A 17,975-nucleotide genomic window follows, 5' to 3' on the forward strand; every position below is an offset into this window, starting at 1 on the left:
TAAAAATGTTATTTCCAAGCTTAGAAGGTTATATGTTAAAAACACCAAAGATATAATTTTTTTATATTTTCCGACTAAATTTTATATATATGATATATAAAATGATATAATCGTCCGATTTTGATAAAATTTAATTAGAAATTCAGAACTAATAAAAAAATGTATATCTAAGCTTTGAAGGTTATATGTAAAATAGCACCAAAGCTTTAATTTGTTTCTTGTTATATTCCCACCTGTTTTCCGATTGTTTGATCGCCAGATTGTTGCTGGCCTAAGATAATATATAAGAAATAAAAAAAGCCCCAAAGCTATAATTTTTTTTATTATTTTTTTCCCTCCAATTTTTTGATCGTTCCTTTGACAGCTATATGATATAATCGTCCGATTTTGATCAAATTTATTTCGAAAATCAGAACTGATTTAAAAATGTTATTTCCAAGCTTAGAAGGTTATATGTTAAAAACACCAAAGATATAATTTTTTTATATTTTCCGACTAAATTTTATATATATGATATATAAAATGATATAATCGTCCGATTTTGATAAAATTTAATTAGAAATTCAGAACTAATAAAAAAATGTATATCTAAGCTTTGAAGGTTATATGTAAAATAGCACCAAAGCTTTAATTTGTTTCTTGTTATATTCCCACCTGTTTTCCGATCGTTTCTACGACAGCTAAATTTAATTAAAAATTCAGAATAATCATTTAAAAATATAATTTCCAAGCTTAGAAGGTTATATGTTAAAAGACACCGAAGATAAAATTTGTTCATAATTTTCGACTAATTTTTCGATAGTTTTTATGGCAGCTATATGATATAGTCGCCCGTTTTTGATAAAATGTAATCGAAATTTTAAACCAAAAAAAAAATGTTATTTCCAAGCGCAGGAGGTTATATGTTAAAAAACACCAAAGATAAAAATTTCCCAATAATTTTTCGATCGTTCCTATGGCATCTATATATGTTTAAAAACACTGATAAAAACACTGCGCTTTAAGATAAGTTGTCCGATCCGGCTGCTTCTGACTTATATACTATTTGCAATAGAAAGAAGACTTTTGGGAAAGTTTCAACCCGATAGCTTTAAAACTGAGAGACTAGTTCCAGTAGAAACGGACGGACAGACGGACGGACAGACGGACGTCCAGACGGACGGACATGGCTAGTGACACTGATCAAGAATATATATACTTTATGGGGTCGGTAACGGCTCCTTCACTGCGTTGCAAACTTTTGATGTAATCATTATACCTTCTGCAAGGGTATAAAAAGACACCAAAAAACCATCCAGAAGAGTGAGAATTGTGAAATTCTAAAACTACAAATACAAAATTTAATGCGCAGTTTGCCAATCTAAGTGCAAAATTAGTTCTGTGACGACAAGTAAATTCCTAGCAGAAGACGACGAAAGGCTTTTATACAATCCTTTGTCGCAGAGAGCAACAAATGGCTTAAGCGACGACTTGACCGGGAGGAGAACATGGAAGCGTGAAATCTGGAGGGGATTACGACGCTGGAGCAGAGATCCAGATAGGGTGATTGAGACGAGGCGACAAAGTGACGTGATTGAAGGCGATATTGAAGGCGCAAGTGAAGACTAAGTTGAAAAGCATCTCGAAAAGCAGTTCGAAACGCAGTCATCAGAGCAAACAACGATTGCAGCTTTTAGTTCAACGATTTACCAGAGACAAATGTGAGAGCAGTGGTAAATATCAGAGATGAGCAACAAAAGACGAGAGTCAGCCGGCGGTTCACAAGTATAAAACCATAAAAGCATATCCATATAAATCCATATACTTAATTGATATCACGAATTTTAAGTTTAACAAAACAATTTTATGCAACATAAACAATATTTTATTCCCATTTAAATTGTTCTTTTGTATTAATTTGAGAGAAAAGTAAATTAAGTCATGTAAGTTTAGAAAACATGAATTTTAAAGAGATCACACGATTATCTGTTGCAGAGCTTAAAGATAAATTAAATCAATTAAGATTACCACGTCCAGGCGTCAAAGCAATATACGGGAAAGACTCATCTCCTATTTTGAGGGAGAACATATCGACCAAGAGGAAAATACAGAAAGTTTAGAGGAGTCAGTGTAGGAGGAAATTAACGTCGTGGAGTCAGATATTTCTAGTCCTTAACCCTTGGCCATGGCTTTCACACTGCGAGATTTGCTTTCTCCATTCACTGGCAATGGTTCTCCAGGTATTGATGAGTGGCTTGCAGATTTTGAGCTTAATTCTATTACAGTTGGGTGGTCAAAAATTCATTTACGACAGACAGTTTGTAAAGGGAGCAGCAAAATTATTCGTGGGCAGCCAACGAGGAATAAATGATGGGAACGCATTGAAAGAAGCTTTAAAAATGAATTTAAAAGAAAGCTTACAGCAAAACACGTACACGAGATGCTCAAAAATAGGAAGAAAACCCAGAAAGAGAGTCTAATAGAATACTTCTACAGCATGACCGCATTGGCAAATCAGTCAAAGTTGGACGAAGAAAGTATTATTGAATACATAGCGGAGGGTATACCATATTCAAAACAAAACAAAAGTTGTTTGTACCTGGCGTCCAATCTTAAGAAGTTTCGGAAGAAACTTAAGGCTTACAAGAACACTGGTGCGAGGCAGGATTTTAAACCAAAGCCGAGGTTTGACAGTTCTTTAGTCAAAACTAACCAATGTGGCAGACGTTGCTTCAAGTGTGGTGGTAGCAATCAAGGATTGTAAGGAAGTAGGCATCAAATGTTTCAGTTTGGTCACAAGGCAAATGCGGTAGTAAGGAAGCTTGCAAGGAACTTTCAACAGAGCGTTTAAGACCATTAACATTAGTAACGACCAGACTCTGGGAGCGACATTTGTACCATTTGCGAGACAGCCTACACTCGCATTCACCCTGATATTCTCACATCTGATATCAAGGAGCTAATTGAAATAGGTGGCAAGAATAAACACACTCTGGGCTCATTCACAGTTGCGACGTAGTTGATGACGCTGACGTTGACATATGCTTTCATGTAGTGCATGACAAGGATACCATTTATGAAGGTGTGATCGGTAGCGATGTCCTTAATACAGTAACCGCAACAAATGGAGGCAAAGAAGTCGTTTTAAATGCAGTTCATCTTGGCCATATGTCTAATCTCACCGTAGGTAGAGATGAAAATATTCCAAACTATGACAGAGATCTTACTTTATTAATTATAGTGACAATCAGAATATCGCTATAGATGCGACTTCCACAGGCATTTCAGACCGGACAGAAACTTTCCATCAGTTAATGGCATCTAATTTAATTGAAGATACTGTTCCAGATTTAGATCTGTTGCACTTGAGCAACGACGTAAGATGGTTGGGTAAGTCTAGAATTACAAGCCATCAAAGCCACAGTTAAGCTCAGTAGAAATGAAAATAATCCTCACATATGAAGTCGCAGTTATTATTGCGCCTATTGCCCTCATTGAAATGGGACTCGTCTTCTATAGCTTTCGCGTAGGATGCCGCGAACGCACTTATTTCAATGCTGTTCTCGGCCTCTCGCGCCAACGCTAGTGCAGACGGAAGGTCTTTGGGTTGTGCTGGCAGCACGAGTGACTTGAGTGGTCTTTTAAGCCCTGCAATGAATGCATGAAGGTCGTCATCTCTAACCTCCTTATTTAGGATGGTTGCTGTGTCCGTGTTATGTGACAAGCGTGAGATTCTTCTCGACCTCGTCATAGTATGCCATAAGGTCGGAGTCTCCTTGCCGAACCAATTCCAAATTTTGCACTCTTAGGGACGTTTTGACCTCCACCTGCGGCGCTTGCACTGACAGCGCGCTAATCTGTTTTCTAACCGCTTCTAATTCTGTGGCGAAATCGACTCCTAAACGCTCTTCCTGTTCGTTAAGAGCGGCGCTGACCGCATTTGCGACAAGCGCTTGAAACATTTCTGGGTTCATTTCTGGTTGATCTATATCCCTAACTTCGGGGCGAAATCATATCGCTATCAATTTCCTGTTTTACTTCTCTATACTCCCAACTCATTGGCGCGGGGTAGATACGAGGTATTTGACGATTGGGCTCAAGACAAATGGTTTCGACGGGCCACTTTGGTGATGTAAAGCCGAAAAATTCAGCGAAAAATAATGGATCGTCACCTAAGCAAAAAAATATTGGATTAATTTGTCCCAAAAACAAAATTAAAATACAGAACGGTAACAACAAATATAGGTCAATTCGACTGGGTGTATTATTAGCACAGACACACTGGATAACTTTAGTACCAAATTCAATATAAGCACAGTGGATAAAATTGTAGCAAAACACAAGAAGGAAAACGACTCAAACTTCAAACCTTAACAAAGAAATAAAATATTCCTTTGCATAATTAACTCATATAAATGTTGATCGCCTTGGCACCAGTGTTCGTTATTTATTTATAATGCACTTAAATCCAGATCGAACAAAATTAAATTAACACGCAGAGCATGGAAATATCTTGTAATTTATTATTTGAATAATTTATTCATACAAAAATCGCCAGTACGAGTGTACGTAACTTAAGTTATATGTTTTTTTTTTTTAAATCTAGTCACTTCTTTACGTAAAAGTTCCTTCTGTTGGGCATAGGAAATTGTATGCACTGGTATTTGTGTGTTATGTATGTGTAGACCTTAGCTATTGTCGGCGCTCTGCTACTTACATGTACAACTTCAGGGGTGGAATCGAATCTTAGTAATAATATTAATCCGTTGGGCGTCAATTAAATAATTGGCTTGGCCGGCTGGCTGTGCCTCCGTGGCAGGGGTAGAGCCGGCTGCTTAGATATCCGTGGCGGGGTAGGTAGTCGGCGGTAGGTTGCTGCCGCTGGTGGCCCTCGTCGCTGTAGATCCCAAAGGGTTGGGACGTGGTAACTACCAAAGTTAGAGTCGGGCGATTCTCCTCTTTTTTCCAAGTTTACGATGGGAGATACTCTTCTCCGTTGTTACGGCCCTTAAGGCACGATAACCAAATTCAATAAATGGAATAAATGTAACGGATAAAGCCGGAGTTTTGTATTCGAGATGGTGCTCTTTATTTAAAATTCAAATTAAAATTGAACTTAAGAATTGACAAAAGTTAATGCCTGGCCGGATGCCCGTGGCAGACGACCGCTGGCCTTGCACATTTTGCAGAAGTCATACGATCGCTGTCGGCCAATGAGACAAAGCCACAACCCATAACAGTGCAATGTGCTGTCTAAGCTCTCGGGCCCATTAGGGTGGACCATACAAGAGTGAAAAGTGTAATATTATTAATTAATAATAATAATAAAAAATGATTAATACTAGAAAATGATAAACATTGACAAATGATTAATATTAATAAAAAAAATAAGAATTGGCCTGCTCAGCCTAAGCTGGGAGTTGGTTGTTAACTTACAGATATTTCTTTGCATGTTTAAAATATTATACAGTAGTAGTACCTCTCGCCGTCCTTTCGCTCGCTTATGCAGATAATGCAGTGAACTTTATCAACATTCACCAGTTCACTATAAGCCAGCGGTCGAATTTTAGTGTGACTGGAGCAAATGAATGATTTATAAGTATTTTAACATCTGATATTTAAAACTATGAATTATTGTATCTATCTATGTATCTTAGAGACCCTTCTAAGAATTTACCGAAATGAAAAAATATTACATTATCCTAAAACAAGATTTGTTAATGTATGTCGGTTACTTTTGATTTCTTTCCTTTTCAATGAGTTGTCTGATCCTCTCAGTGATCCTGCGAATAAGATCTTGGGTATGTGACATTTATGACGGTCAGGAAATGATAGCTCACGACAAGTTGGATCTTTACAAGCTTATGATCAGATTACGTCTTGTGTGCGTCCCTTTTGTTGGTGACATGATGACGTGAAGAAAGAGAATCTTTCTAATGTGTCCAATTGATGATTCTGCGATGGAATGGCTAGGAAACGTGAGAAAGATTTATTGGTCTAGTTTTGAATTCTAAACCAGTTTCATATTCTTAGAACGACAGCGTGTCACGACCACACATGCACTTGTGAGAATATTAAAGTAATTGACGGGAACACAGATTTGTATAGCTTATCGGCATTATTTTAATATTTTATTTATACAACATATACGTTCTTGGGGTTTTTAACACACACATTTATCCTTAAGACGTACGTACTCACGTATACAGCAACACCTATCGAAATTAATTGCTTAAATTGAGAAAAAGGCTTAGGTGATCAATACTATTACATGTTGCGTGTTAAGTAGTGGTGTTGCAAGACAACGGATTATTAATTTAGGGACAATCAGCAGTGACTTAAAACGGTAGCTCATTCCGGGTGGGGTAGGTTTTTGCCGATGCCTAAACTCGACACTACGAATTTTATTATATATAGTCCCTAAAAACAACAAAACCTTATCTAAGGTGAAATGCCAAGGTCAAATCCAAGTAATAAGTTAATTGTAACGATCTTCAAAGTATTTTGTAGAACTAGCGTTGATGTTAGCGGCCACAAGTTTTCTTAACCCACCCGACCATGTTTCTCTTTCTCAAAAAGAGAAGAGGAAACCTAAATGTTAAGGTCCCCTGTTACTTAGTTTTTTTTTTAATAAAAATCAGAAATTCATCTTGATTTGCATTCGGTATAATTATATCCGTTATTCGAAGAGTAAGGAGTACTATATTCGTCAGAATGTATCTAAAAGGTTAAAGAAAGCATAATAAAGTATATATATGTAGGACTGGCAGAATTATTTTTTAACAGATCAGCTGTTCTCTACTATAACGTTGCTTCTTGAGTGTTGAGAAGCGTAACGAATACGCAACGAGGAGTAGAGATTGAGCATAGGCAGTGAGATCGTGTTTGTCTCAAATATATTGACTGAATTAAATTAAACTGTATCAAAAATCTGTATTCATCGGAGAATAAACCGCTTATAATTATTTGATAAATCTACGGCAGTCAATGGAAGCCTTTCTCTACAATTTTGGGGGCTCGACCGAGAACAATCGACCAACGTTCGAATTGAGTGTGATGAGTGCGGCCAAACAACCGTTTTTGTGCTAAAAATCCATCGATCGCAGTTTCATAATTAAAGCTAAACGGAGAGACTAGAAAATTAGAAAACTGAATTGATTACCATAACAAGAAAGGAAGTTAGCTTCGGCAAGCCGAAGTTTGTATACCCTTGCAGTTACAAGAAATAGTCAACTTTAGTAACACCATGTGAAATTTTTAAGGATTGTTGCTGGCCTAAGATAATATATAAGAAATAAAAAAAGCCCCAAAGCTATAATTTTTTTTATTATTTTTTTTCCTCCAATTTTTTGATCGTTCCTTGACAGCTATATGATATAATCGTCCGATTTTGATCAAATTTATTTCGAAAATCAGAACTGATTTAAAAATGTTATTTCCAAGCTTAGAAGGTTATATGTTAAAAACACCAAAGATATAATTTTTTTATATTTTCCGACTAAATTTTATATATATGATATATAAAATGATATAATCGTCCGATTTTGATAAAATTTAATTAGAAATTCAGAACTAATAAAAAAATGTATATCTAAGCTTTGAAGGTTATATGTAAAATAGCACCAAAGCTTTAATTTGTTTCTTGTTATATTCCCACCTGTTTTCCGATCGTTTCTACGACAGCTAAATTTAATTAAAAATTCAGAATAATCATTTAAAAATATAATTTCCAAGCTTAGAAGGTTATATGTTAAAAGACACCGAAGATAAAATTTGTTCATAATTTTCGACTAATTTTTCGATAGTTTTTATGGCAGCTATATGATATAGTCGCCCGTTTTTGATAAAATGTAATCAAAATTTTAAACCAAAAAAAAATGTTATTTCCAAGCGCAGGAGGTTATATGTTAAAAAACACCAAAGATAAAAATTTGCCTCTAATTTTTCGATCGTTCCTATGGCATCTATATATGTTTAAAAACACTGATAAAAACACTGCGCTTTAAGATAAGTTGTCCGATCCGGCTGCTTCTGACTTATATACTATTTGCAATAGAAAGAAGACTTTTGGGAAAGTTTCAACCCGATAGCTTTAAAACTGAGAGACTAGTTCCAGTAGAAACGGACGGACAGACGGACGGACAGACGGACGGACAGACGGACGTCCAGACGGACGGACATGGCTAGTGACACTGATCAAGAATATATATACTTTATGGGGTCGGTAACGGCTCCTTCACTGCGTTGCAAACTTTTGATGTAATCATTATACCTTCTGCAAGGGTATAAAAAGACACCAAAAAACCATCCAGAAGAGTGAGAATTGTGAAATTCTAAAACTACAAATACAAAATTTAATGCGCAGTTTGCCAATCTAAGTGCAAAATTAGTTCTGGGGCGACAAGTAAATTCCTAGCGGCAGACGACGAAAGGCTTTTATACAATCCTTAGTCGCAGAGAGCAACAAATGGCTTAAGCGACGACTTGACCGGGAGGAGAACATGGAAGCGTGAAATCTGGAGGGGATTACGACGCTGGAGCAGAGATCCAGATAGGGTGATTGAGACGAGGCGACAAAGTGACGTGATTGAAGGCGATATTGAAGGCGCGAGTGAAGACAAAGTTGAAAAGCATCTCGAAAAGCAGTTCGAAACGCAGTCATCAGAGCAAACAACGCTTGCAGCTTTTAGTTCAACGATTTACTAGAGACTGTGAGAGCAGTGGTAAATATCAGAGATGAGCAACAAAAGACGAGAGTCAGCAGGCGGTTCACAAGTATAAAACCATAAAAGCATATCCATATAAATCCATATATTTAATTGATATCACGAATTTTAAGTTTAACAAAACAATTTTATGCAACATAAACAATATTTTATTCCCATTTAAATTGTTCTTTTGTATTAATTTGAGAGAAAAGTAAATTAAGTCATGTAAGTTTAGAAAACATGAATTTTAAAGAGATCACACGATTATCTGTTGCAGAGCTTAAAGATAAATTAAATCAATTAAGATTACCACGTCCAGGCGTCAAAGCAATATACGGGAAAGACTCATCTCCTATTTTGAGGGAGAACATATCGACCAAGAGGAAAACACAGAAAGTTTAGAGGAGTCAGTGTAGGAGGAAATTAACGTCGTGGAGTCAGATATTTCTAGTCCTTAACCCTTGGCCATGGCTTTCACACTGCGAGAAATTATTCGTGGGCAGCCAACCAGGAATAAATTATGGGAACGCATTGAAAGAAGCTTTAAAAAATGAATTTGAAAGAAAGCTTACAGCAAAACACGTACACAAGATGCTCAAAAATAGGAAGAAAACCCAGAAAGAGAGTCTAATAGAATACTTCTACAGCATGACCGCATTGGCAAATCAGTCAAAGTTGGACGAAGAAAGTATTATTGAATACATAGCGGAGGGTATACCATATTCAAAACAAAACAAATATTGTTTGTACCTGGCGTCCAATCTTAAGAAGTTTCGGAAGAAACTTAAGGCTTACGAGAACACTGGTGCGAGGCAGGATTTTAAACCAAAGCCGAGGTTTAACAGTTCTTTAGTCAAAACTAACCAATGTGGCAGACGTTGCTTCAAGTGTGGTGGTAGCAATCAAGGATTGTAAGGAAGTAGGCATCAAATTTTTCAGTTTGGTCACAAGGCAAATGCGGTAGTAAGGAAGCTCGCAAGGAACTTTCAACAGAGCGTTTAAGACCATTAACATTAGTAACGACCAGACTCTGGCAGCGACATTTGTACCATTTGCGAGACAGCCTACACTCGCATTCACCCTGATATTCACACATCTGATATCAAGGAGCTAATTGAAATAGGTGGCCAGAAGAAATACACTCTGGGCTCATTTACAGTTGCGACGTAGTTGATGACGCTGACGTTGACATATGCTTTCATGTAGTGCATGACAAGGATACCATTTATGAAGGTGTGATCGGTAGCGATGTTCTTAATACAGTAACCGCAACAAATGGAGGAAAAGGAGTCGTTTTAAATGCAGTTCATCTTGGCCATATGTCTAATCTCACCGTAGGTAGAGATGAAAATATTCCAAACTTTGACAGAGATCTTACTTTATTAATTATAGTGACAATCAGAATATCGCTATAGATGCGACTTCCACAGGCATTTCAGACTTGACAGAAACTTTCCATCAGTTAATGGCATCTAATTTAATTGAAGATACTGTTCCAGATTTAGATCTGTTGCACTTGAGCAACGACGTAAGATGGTTGGGTAAGTCTAGAATTACAAGCCATCAAAGCCACAGTTAAGCTCAGTAGAAATGAAAATAATCCTCACATATGAAGTCGCAGTTATTATTGCGCCTATTGCCCTCATTGAAATGGGATCCGTCTTCTATAGCTTTCGCGTAGGATGCCGCGAACGCACTTATTTCAATGCTGTTCTCGGCCTCTCGCGCCAACGCTAGTGCAGACGGAAGGTCTTTGGGTTGTGCTGGCAGCACGAGTGACTTGAGTGGTCTTTTAAGCCCTGCAATGAATGCATGAAGGTCGTCATCCCTAACCTCCTTATTTAGGATGGTTGCTGTGTCCGTGTTATGTGACAAGCGTGAGTTTCTTCTCGACCTCGTCATAGTATGCCATAAGGTCGGAGTCTCCTTGCCGAACCAATTCCAAATTTTGCCGTAGCACTCTTAGGGACGTTTTGACCTCCACCTGCGGCGCTTGCACTGACAGCGCGCTAATCTGTTTTCTAACCGCTTCTAATTCTGTGGCGAAATCGACTCCAAAACGCTCTTCCTGTTCGTTAAGATCGGCGCTGACCGCATTTGCGACAAGCGCTTGAAACATTTCTGGGTTCATTTCTGGTTGATCTATATCCCTAACTTTGGGGCGAAATCATATCGCTATCAATTTCCTGTTTTACTTCTCTATACTCCCAACTCATTGGCGCGGGGTAGATACGAGGTATTTGACGATTGGGCTCAAGACAAATGGTTTCGACGGGCCACTTTGGTGATGTAAAGCCGAAAAATTCAGCGAAAAATAATGGATCGTCACCTAAGCACAAAAATATTGGATTAATTTGTCCCAAAAACAAAATTAAAATACAGAACGGTAACAACAAATATAGGTCAATTCGACTGGGTGTATTATTAGCACAGACACACTGGATAACTTTAGTACCAAATTCAATATAAGCACAGTGGATAAAATTGTAGCAAAACACAAGGAGGAAAACGACTGGAACTTCTGCATGCGTATAGAGACCAACCTTAACAAAGAAATAAAATATTCCTTTGCATAATTAACTCATATAAATGTTGATTGCCTTGGCACCAGTGTTCGTTATTTGAGACGTATGGTTTCCTTCATTTATAATGCACTTAAATCCAGATCGAACAAAATGAAATTAACACGCAGAGCATGGAAATATCTTGTAATTTATTATTTGAATAATTTTTTCATACAAAAATCGCCAGTACGAGTTTTTTTTTTTTTAAATCGAGTCACTTCTTTACGTAAAAGTTCCTTCTGTTGGGCATAGGAAATTGTATGCACTGGTATTTGTGTGTTATGCATGTGTAGACCTTAGCTATTGTCGGCGCTCTGCTACTTACATGTACAACTTCAGGGGTGGAATCGAATCATAGTAATAATATTAATCCGTTGGGCGTCAATTAAATAATTGGCTTGGCCGGCTGGCTGTGCCTCCGTGGCAGGGGTAGAGCCGGCTGCTTAGATATCCGTGGCGGGGTAGGTAGTCGGCGGTAGGTTGCTGCCGCTGGTGGCCCTCGTCGCTGTAGATCCCAAAGGGTTGGGACGTGGTAACTACCAAAGTTAGAGTTGGGCGATTCTCCTCTTTTTTCCAAGTTTACGATGGGAGATACTCCCATACACGATAACCAAATTCAATAAATGGAATAAATGTTATGGATAAAACCGGAGTTTTGTATTCGAGATAGTGCTCTTTATTTAAAATCCAAATTAAAATTGAACTTAAGAATTGACAAAAGTTTATGCCTGGCCGGATGCCCGTGGCAGACGACCGCTGGCCTTGCACATTTTGCAGAAGTCATACGATCGCTGTCGGCCAATGAGACAAAGCCACAACCCATAATAGTGCAATGTGTTGTCTAAGCTCTCGGGCCCATTAGGGTGGAACCAATTTAGGGTGGACCATACAAGAGTGAAAAGTGTAATATTATTAATTAATAATAATAATAAAAATGATTAATACTAGAAAATGATAAACATTGATAAATGATTAATATTAATAAAGAAAATAAGAATTGGCCTGGTCAGCCTAAGCTGGGAGTTGGTTGTTAACTTACAGATATTTCTTTGCTTGTTTAAAATATTATACAGTAGTAGTAGTACCTCTCGCCGTCCTTTCGCTCGCTTATGCAGATAATGCAGTGAACTTTATCAACATTCACCAGTTCACTATAAGCCAGCGGTCGAATTTTAGTGTGAGTGGAGCAAATGAATGTTTTATTAGTATTTTAACATCTGATATTTAAAACTTTATGAATTATTGTATCTATCTATGGAGCGAATTTTTGTATCTTAGAGACCCTTCTAAGAATTTACCGAAATGAAAAAATATTACATTATCCTAAAAAAAGATTTGTTAATGTATGTCGGTTACTTTTGGTTTCTTTCCTTTTTAATGAGTTGTCTGATCCTCTCAGTGATCCTGCGAATAAGATCTTGGGTATGTGACTTTTATGACGGTCAGGAAATGATAGCTCACGACAAGTTGGATCTTTACAAGCTTATGATCAGATTACGTCTTGTGTGCGTCCCTTTAATTGCTTAAATTGAGAAAGGGGCTTAGGTGATCAATACTATTACATGTTGCGTGTTAAGTAGTGGTGTTGCAAGACAACGGATTATTAATTTAGGGACAATCAGCAGTGGCGGGACCCTTAAAACGGTAGCTCATTCCGGGTGGGGTAGGTTTTTGTCGATGCCTAAACTCGACACTACGAATTTTATTATATATAGTCCCTCAAAACAACAAAACCTTATCTAAGGTGAAATGCCAAGGTCAAATCCAAGTAATAAGTTAATTGTAACGATCTTCAAAGTATTTTGTAGAACTAGCGTTGATGTTAGCGGCCACAAGTTTTCTTAACCCACCCGACCATGTTTCTCTTTCTCAAAAAAAAGAGGAAGAAACCTAAATGTTAAGGTCCCCTGTTACTTAGTTTTTTTTTAATAAAAACTCAGAAATTCATCTTGATTTGCATTCGGTATAATTATATCCGTTATTCGTAGAGCAAGGAGTACTATATTCGTCAGAATGTATCTAAAAGGTTAAAGAAAGCATAATAAAGTATATATATGTAGGACTGGCAGAATTATTTTTTAACAGATCAGCGTGTTGAGAAGCGTAACGAATACGCAACGAGGAGTAGAGATTGAGCATAGGCAGTGGAAGATCGTGTTTGTCTCAAATATATTGACTGAATTAAATTAAACTGTATCAAAAATATGCATTCATCGGAGTATAAACCGTTTATAATTATTTGATAAATCTACGGCAGTCAATGGAAGCCTTTCTCTACAATTTTGTTGGCTCGACCGAGAACAATCGACCAACGTTTCAATTGAGTGTGATACGCGGCCAAACAACCGTTTTTGTGCTAAAAATCCATCAATCGCTGTTTCATAATCAAAGCCAAACGGAGAGACTAGAAAATTAGAAAACTGAATTGATTACCATAACAAGAAAGGAAGTTAGCTTCGGCAAGCCGAAGTTTGTATACCCTTGCAGTTACAAGAAATAGTCAACTTTAATAACACCATGTGAAATTTTTAAGGATTGTTGCTGGCCTAAGATAATATATAAGAAATAAAAAAAGCCCCAAAGATATAATTTTTTTTATTATTTTTTTTCCACCAATTTTTTGATCGTTCCTATGACAGCTGTATGATATAATCGTCCGATTTTGATTAAACTTATTTCGAAAAGCAGAACTTATTTAAAAATGTTATTTCCAAGCTTAGAAGGTTATATGTTAAAAACACCAAAGATATAATTTTTTTATATTTTCCGACTAAATTTTATATATATGATATATAAAATGATATAATCGTCCGATTTTGATAAAATTTAATTCGGAATTCAGAACTAATAAAAAAATGTATATCTAAGCTTTGAAGGTTATATGTAAAATAGCACCAAAGCTTTAATTTGTTTCTTGTTATATTCCCACCTGTTTTCCGATCGTTTCTACGACAGCTAAATTTAATTCAAAATTCAGAACTAATTTAAAAAAATAATTTCCAAGCTTAGAAGGTTATATGTTAAAAAACACCAAAGATATAAATTTCCCAATAATTTTTCGATCGTTCCTATGGCATCTATATATGTTTAAAAACACTGATAAAAACACTGCGCTTTAAGGTAAGTTGTCCGATCCGGCTGCTTCTGACTTATATACTATTTGCAATAGAAAGAAGACTTTTAGGAAAGTTTCAACCCGATAGCTTTAAAACTGAGAGACTAGTTCCAGTAGAAACGGACGGACAGACGGACAGACGGACGGACAGACGGACGGACAGACGGACGGACAGACGGACGGCCAGACGGACGGACATGGCTAGTGACACTGATCAAGAATATATATACTTTATGGGGTCGGTAACGGCTCCTTCACTGCGTTGCAAACTTTTGATGTAATCATTATACCTTCTGCAAGGGTATAAAAAGACACCAAAAAACCATCCAGAAGAGTGAGAATTGTGAAATTCTAAAACTACAAATACAAAATTTAATGCGCAGTTTGCCAATCTAAGTGCAAAATTAGTTCTGGGGCGACAAGTAAATTCCTAGCGGCAGACGACGAAAGGCTTTTATACAATCCTTAGTCGCAGAGAGCAACAAATGGCTTAAGCGACGACTTGACCGGGAGGAGAACATGGAAGCGTGAAATCTGGAGGGGATTACGACGCTGGAGCAGAGATCCAGATAGGGTGATTGAGACGAGGCGACAAAGTGAGGTGATTGAAGGCGATATTGAAGGCGCGAGTGAATACAAAGTTGAAAAGCATCTCGAAAAGCAGTTCGAAACGCAGTCATCAGAGGAAACAACGATTGCAGCTTTTAGTTCAACGATTTACCAGAGACAAATGTGAGAGCAGTGGTAAATATCAGAGATGAGCAACAAAAGACGAGAGTCAGCAGGCGGTTCACAAGTATAAAACCATAAAAGCATATCCTTATAAATCCATATATTTAATTGATATCACGAATTTTAAGTTTGACAAAACAATTTTATGCAACATAAACAATATTTTATTCCCATTTAAATTGTTCTTTTGTATTAATTTGAGAGAAAAGTAAATTAAGTCATGTAAGTTTAGATAACATGAATTTTAAAGAGATCACACGATTATCTGTTGCAGAGCTTAAAGATAAATTAAATCAATTAAGATTACCACGTCCAGGCGTCAAAGCAATATACGGGAAAGACTCATCTCCTATTTTGAGGGAGAAAATATCGACCAAGAGGAAAACACAGAAAGTTTAGAGGAGTCAGTGTAGGAGGAAATTAACGTCGTGGAGTCAGATATTTCTTGTCCTTAACCCTTGGCCATGGCTTTCACACTGCGAGATTCGCTTTCTCCATTCACTGGCAATGGTTCTCCAGGTATTGATGAGTGGCTTACAGATTTTGAGCTTAATTCTATTACAGTTGGGTGGTCAAAAATTCATTTACGACAGACAGTTTGTAAAGGGAGCAGCAAAATTATTCGTTGGCAGCCAACCAGGAATACATGATAGGAACGCATTGAAAGAAGCTTTAAAAAATGAATTTGAAAGAAAGCTTACAGCAAAACACGTACACAAGATGCTCAAAAATAGGAAGAAAACCCAGAAAGAGAGTCTAATAGAATACTTCTACAGCATGACCGCATTGGCAAATCAGTCAAAGTTGGACGAAGAAAGTATTATTGAATACATAGCGGAGGGTATACCATATTCAAAACAAAACAAAAGTTGTTTGTACCTGGCGTCCAATCTTAAGAAGTTTCGGAAGAAACTTAAGGCTTACAAGAACACTGGTGCGAGGCAGGATTTTAAACCAAAGCCGAGGTTTGACAGTTCTTTAGTCAAAACTAACCAATGTGGCAGACGTTGCTTCAAGTGTGGTGGTAGCAATCAAGGATTGTAAGGAAGTAGGCATCAAATGTTTCAGTTTGGTCACAAGGCAAATGCGGTAGTAAGGAAGCTCGCAAGGAACTTTCAACAGAGCGTTTAAGACCATTAACATTAGTAACGACCAGACTCTGGGAGCGACATTTGTACCATTTGCGAGACAGCCTACACTCGCATTCACCCTGATATTCACACATCTGATATCAAGGAGCTAATTGAAATAGGTGGCCAGAAGAAATACACTCTGGGCTCATTTACAGTTGCGACGTAGTTGATGACGCTGACGTTGACATATGCTTTCATGTAGTGCATGACAAGGATACCATTTCTTAAGGTGTGATCGGTAGCGATGTCCTTAATACAGTAACCGCAACAAATGGAGGAAAAGAAGTCGTTTTAAATGCAGTTCATCTTGGCCATATGTCTAATCTCACCGTAGGTAGAGATGAAAATATTCCAAACTATGACAGAGATCTTACTTTATTAATTATAGTGACAATCAGAATATCGCTATAGATGCGACTTCCACAGGCATTTCAGACTTGACAGAAACTTTCCATCAGTTAATGGCATCTAATTTAATTGAAGATACTGTTCCAGATTTAGATCTGTTGCACTTGAGCAACGACGTAAGATGGTTGGGTAAGTCTAGAATTACAAGCCATCAAAGCCACAGTTAAGCTCAGTAGAAATGAAAATAATCCTCACATATGAAGTCGCAGTTATTATTGCGCCTATTGCCCTCATTGAAATGGGACTCGTCTTCTATAGCTTTCGCGTAGGATGCCGCGAACGCACTTATTTCAATGCTGTTCTCGGCCTCTCGCGCCAACGCTAGTGCAGACGGAAGGTCTTTGGGTTGTGCTGGCAGCACGAGTGACTTGAGTGGTCTTTTAAGCCCTGCAATGAATGCATGAAGGTCGTCATCCCTAACCTCCTTATTTAGGATGGTTGCTGTGTCCGTGTTATGTGACAAGCGTGAGTTTCTTCTCGACCTCGTCATAGTATGCCATAAGGTCGGAGTCTCCTTGCCGAACCAATTCCAAATTTTGCCGTAGCACTCTTAGGGACGTTTTGTCCGCATATGTGCAATCTAGTCTGGCTAGAATTGCATCGAAGGTTAGCACTGTATTGTGGGACGTGGGTAGTGACCGAGCGGGACCGCAAATTTTGTTTTTAATGATGACAACGGTCTCGTAGTGTGCCTCGCTGCCGTCGTATTTCTTGAATACTTCATAGGCATCTGATGCAGCCTGCCTCCACGAAACGAACTCATCGTGGCTTCCACTGAACGTCGGCAGAGATTTTACTATGTCCAACTTGACATCGCATCTTACTGCAGGGTCCGGTACTACTCTTTTATAGACCTCCACCTGCGGCGCTTGCACTGACAGTGCGCTAATCTGTGTTCTAACCGCTTCTAATTCTGTGGCGAAACCGACTCCTAAACACTCTTCCATTTGCGACAAGCGCTTGGATCATTTCTGGGTTCAATTCTGGTTGATCTATATCCCTAACTTCGGGACGAAATCTTACTGCTACGCTATCGCCGCTATCAATTTCCTGTTTTACTTCTCTTTACTCCCAACTCATTGACGCGGGGTAGATACGAGGTATTTGACGATTGGGCTCAAGACAAATGGTTTCGACGGGCCACTTTGGTGATGTTAAGCCGAAAAATTCAGCGAAAAATAATCGATCGTCACCTAAACACAAAAATATTGGATTAATTTGTCCCAAAAACAAAATTAAAATACAGAACGGTGACAACAAATATAGGTCAATTCGACTGGGTGTATTATTAGCACAGACACACTGGATACCAATTCAATATAAGCACAGTGGATAA

At 37.8% G+C, this 17,975-nt stretch overlaps 1 protein-coding gene across 6 annotated transcripts in view; it reads right to left on the reverse strand.

Moving 5' to 3' along the window:
* Window positions 1-17,975, reverse strand: part of LOC108032324 (uncharacterized) — a 157,294-nt gene that overhangs the window by 116,997 nt on the left and 22,322 nt on the right. The window contains exon 1 of one of the 6 annotated variants that reach the window (XM_050889902.1): window positions 11,577-11,714. The exons of 4 other annotated variants lie outside the window; for them this stretch is intronic. The gene's annotated coding sequence lies outside the window, so the exon portion shown is untranslated. Of the gene's footprint in view, window positions 1-4,696; window positions 4,835-11,576; window positions 11,715-17,975 lie in introns of those variants that run through there. One more of the 6 variants, XM_050889896.1, reaches the window with a different exon arrangement.

Source organism: Drosophila biarmipes, unplaced genomic scaffold (assembly GCF_025231255.1).
Source record: "Drosophila biarmipes strain raj3 unplaced genomic scaffold, RU_DBia_V1.1 ptg000008l, whole genome shotgun sequence".
Classification (NCBI taxonomy): Eukaryota; Metazoa; Arthropoda; class Insecta; order Diptera; family Drosophilidae; genus Drosophila; species Drosophila biarmipes.